We start from the raw sequence: 4,948 nt of genomic DNA on the forward strand, positions 1-4,948 counted from the left end.
TTTGAGACGGAGTCTCGCTCTGTCGCCCAGGCTGGAGTGCAGTGGCCGGATCTCAGCTCACTGCAAGCTCCGCCTGCCAGGTTTACGCCATTCTCTCGCCTCAGACTCCCAAGTAGCTGGGACTACAGGCGCCCACCATCTCGCCCGGCTAATTTTTTTTGTGTTTTTTTAGTAGAGACGGGGTTTCACTGTGTTAGCCAGGATGGTCTCGATCTCCTGACCTCGTGATCCGCCCGCCTCGGCCTCCCAAAGTGCTGGGATTACAGACTTGAGCCACTGCGCCCGGCCAATTCTTGTATTTTTAATATCAAAACTTATATTACATAAATAATGCTAAGTTTCTCTTCTTTTTGAAGTCTGACCCAAACTAATAATTTTGCATATGCTATTCTTTTTTCCTTTCTTCTGTCATCTTCTTTTCCTCCTCCTCCCCCTCCTCCAGCTCCTCCTCCTCCTCCCTCTCCTCCTCCTCCTATTCTTTATTTTCATCCTCCTTCTCCTCCTCCTTTTTGTTCTTTGCTCCTTTAGCCTGTCATTGCTGTAGATGCTAAGGAAAAGTAAAATAGTCCCAGGTAAGGCTATAAAAGAGAGAAATCCAGTAGATACAAAAATTGGAGAAATCAGCTCTTAAACGAGTTTTTAATTTCATCAAGTCCAAGGCAATAATCACTCACTGGTGCTCATTTTCTCCCTGTTGCTGCACTAGAACAGGAGAAGCAGAGATGAAAGGCACAGGATGGAAGGAGTCCACATATACATAGACATTATTTGAGGAGGAAACCAAAGTGCAATTTGATTAGGGTTATAGGATAGGAATGTTCACTGTGCTTGGGGAACACACATGCGGAAGCAATTTATTCTGGCTGACGGGCTCCAGTAAAGTTCTAGTGCTGAAAGACTGGACTGACCTCAGCTGTATAGAGCAGAGTTGTAGTTTTCAACATTTTTCTGATTGAGTCCTATAATGCAAAATCTATTTTATGTAGCTCTCCGGAACACACAAACACATGCATATTTAGACAACTTTTACAAAACTGCACTAACCAACACTTACTGTGTGTAATACACTCACATGTTTTTCTTCCCTTCTGTTTCAATTACTTTAGATGCTAACTGAAACTTAGTTAATCAAGTTCCTTTAATATATTAATGAATTGAGACCCCCAGCTTAGGAAACCCTGGAATACAGCACGGACTTTGGGGTGACACAGAACTGGTTTTGAATCATGGTATTGCCAACAAATAGCTCTGGGATGGGGGCAGTTCGCTTAACTTCTATGAGTTCAAAAAAAAAATAGTAAGTGGCTACTCTCTACCTGACTAGGTGGTTATAATTTTGAAAAGAAACAATACCTGTAAACAGCTTAATATAGTGAAAACTCAATAGATGGGTCAGGCAAAGAGTAGGAAAAGGGAGCGTCCACGGCACCCTGATTTGGTAGAATTGAACTACCATTCAAAATAAGGTAAGTCTTGATGACTCAGTGTGTAGCGTGCAAGGTGGAAGTGAAAAATAAAGTCCACAAAGCTTCTGCACCCAGCAGACTCCGGGTGTGTATGTGTTTTCACGTGAATATGTGAGTGAACAGGCACGTGTTTGTGTGTGTTGTGGGGGTGAGTTTGTTTTTTAGGGAGGTTGCGTGTGTGGGCATCCATGTGTGAGTTGGGGAGACAATAGAAGCAGTAGTGTCAGTAGAAGGATTAAATCAATTCCCTTTCATTCAACAACCTATTAACCAGTTCCACTGAGCTTTTCTTAAACCAACAGTCCCAAATTTTTCCTGAGACCTTCCTTTTACCAAGAGACCACAGTCTCTCTGTGACCTTAACACAGTCACATCACTTCTGGATTTTATCTCACTTATGTTAGAGTACATCAATATGTTTAAAGAGTCCTTTAGAAAAGCAATAGAGCCCTTTTTCAAGCATAATATTCAGAGGATACTAATATTTAATTATGGTTTTATACATACAGCGAAATAGCAATACAGACATATAGTAATAGCTAACATTTATTTTGCACTTACTATGTTCCCAGCTCTGTGCTACATGCTTTACGCACATCAGCTGGTGACAACACTATAATGTATAAGACTCGTGAAGAACCTATAATCTAATGGCTATTTCTATCCTTATTACACAGATACCTGGCTCAAGGTCACAAAGCTAGTGAGTAACATGTTTAGGATGCAAAGCTAGATGCTGTATTTGTCTGTTCTCACATTGCTATAAAGAAATACCTAAGACTGGAAATTTATAAAGAAAAGAGGTTTAACTGGCTCACTGTTTCTCAGACCCATTAGAAACTGCTCCCATGATCCAATCACTTCCTACTAGGCTCCACTTCCAGGATTACAATTCGGCATGGGATTTGGCAAGGACACAGATCCAAACCGTAGTAGATGCAAATATATCTCACTGCAATGAGATATATATTTGCAATGTGATTTCATGAGGAAATAAAACACTAAACCCCACAATCCTTTTCCACATCCAAGGAAATAGATACATCCATGCTTTATTTATGCAAAGATATTTTTGTATATTTGTGTATATATATGTGTATGTTTAGATAGATGTATACATTTACATATTTATGTATTTATGTTTGAGTTTATATAGCCATATATTTTATATTTATACACTTATGTATCTGAATGAATAAACTATTACAAATATATATATAAAGTATATGTATAATGAAAAAATATATATAATTAACTAAATGCATGTTGTCATATTACAGAAATCAGATGTGCAGTAGGTAAATGATATAGCCAGGACACTCATCAATGTCATATCTGTGCCTTAGAGCCTAGCACTCCCAACACTTCTCTCTACAACTATCTCCACGACTGGAAAAGGGTCAGACTTGGGAAGTGATCATCACACCTCATTGAGCTTCTGTTTTGCAACCAAAAATGAATTATGAATCCTAGATAACAAATCAACCCTCAAAGCCTATGTATTGATCCCAGTCCTTGTCATTAGGCAGTGCATTCTGCTGGGGCTGCAGTCACAAGACTTTTTGTTTGTGATTCCCATGTAGCATTCTGAGACACATTAGAGAGTATTTACTTTCACTGAGACCCATGCTTAGCTCCAGGGGAGCACGATTGTTAAATATAATGCATATTTACTATTGTGCCTTGAAAGAGGATTAGTGAAGGAGGACGTTACTTTAATTTCTTCCATGTGACTCAGAGCAGTGGTGGTTAATTTCCTCTCCATACTTTAAGATCACATTGTGGTTAAAGAGTTAAAGGCTAATTAAGCTCTCTGTCAAAAGCAACAAAACCCTGGCTTCAATAGATTCCCCCTGACAAAAACATCTTTCGCTAGGAGGCTTCCTCTGCCTGTTTCCAGCCTCTGATTGGAGTTCATGCTGAATGGAGGCTTCTTAAACAGGGCAGGAAGTTTGTCTCCTAAGTATGCTGGAGTCAGGGAGTGAAAGCAGGTGTTTATATAGGAAAGCAGCTTGTGATTTTCCATCATGGTTGCCGGCAGTAGGAAGAGAATTGGCAGTGCCAGGCTCCTTAGCTGCTACAGGAGAACTCAGTAAGGGAGGCAGGTGGGCAATAATTCATCAGCCTCCCCTTGTGCGTCATTATTACAGGAAGTTAATGAGACAACCTTTTTCCCATTTAAGAATCAGAAACTACAGGAAAAAATGTTATTTAAACCTTTATACTCCTTGTCAATGCCTGTATCTTATTCGATCACTCCGACAACCATTTGATGTAGGTACCATTGTGTTAGCCAGTTTTACAGATGCCTCTAAACTCCTTGTTGATGCCTGTAGCTTTTTCTTATAAGGTTATTAGCAGAAAAATACAAGCAAGCTGGCAAAAACCGGCACTGTGCTTGGTACATAACAGTAGTTTCCTAAGGTCAGACAGAACAAACATACAAAGTAAAGCAAGAGTTTCATTCCAAATTTTAATAATTATGTTTTCATGCTATGCAGCTTCCATATCATAATCAATTAAACTTGGAAATATTGTATTGAGAAATGTGTATTTTTACATGATGGAGAAGGAAAAACAATAAAAAGCTATAAGACTAAAACCAATGTCAGTTAAGAGTCGTACTGAATCCCAATAAAACCACTACTCACTACTCTGGCCCTGGTCTCTGTCTTAGTGCTTGTCACATGGGAACCTTTTATTAACTGCCTGTTGACCACATTGGTGAATCCACTGAAAGCATGCACCCTCATTTGATCAGAATTTTTAAATTACCCTACGAATGATGAGTGGGTTTTTGCACTAAGCAGAGACCTTAGAACTTCGCCTGATGCAAAAGAAAGCTTTCATAAAATGCTTACTTACTGAATACCTTTTGGCATTTTGGTCAATTATCTTGAAGCCTAAAGTAAATCAGTGTAAATAATGGCATATGTTATTGCGTCTTAGTAACAATAATGACAATACTAAAATTAATATAGGAATAATGACAATAAAGATTCCTTGCTCTCTAGTATAAATGATGCACTCACAAATGTGAATTGCTGCAATGCTTCTGGAAAATATTTTATTACTAATTTTCAAGAGATAATACATTTTCCTATACTTTGCCTTAGAGACGTAAAATAGTTAGACACTTTTAAGTTCTAGACTCATGTCACCTCTTTGACCTCAGAAACTTTGTTTTAAGAAATCTGCCAAACAATTTGTTAATGGTAATAAAAGTATTTACAAAGTTTTTATCATAAAATTATGATAAAATATGAAAGTAGAAAAAAAATTGTTCAATACTAATTTAATAAATAAATAATTGATGACCTTCCCATCAAAGGGATAGATATCAAACAACTCTTACAATAATGATCTGCAGTCTAAGGAATCACACAGAAAATGCCTGAGATATAGTGTTAAAATAAAAGGGCATACAGTTGTTTATATACTAATTTCAACTAGACTACATGTAGAAAGGGAACTGTACGTAA

Source organism: Rhinopithecus bieti, unplaced genomic scaffold, assembly GCF_001698545.2.
Source record: "Rhinopithecus bieti isolate Rb0 unplaced genomic scaffold, ASM169854v2 scaffold_54, whole genome shotgun sequence".
In the NCBI taxonomy this organism is placed as follows: Eukaryota; Metazoa; Chordata; class Mammalia; order Primates; family Cercopithecidae; genus Rhinopithecus; species Rhinopithecus bieti.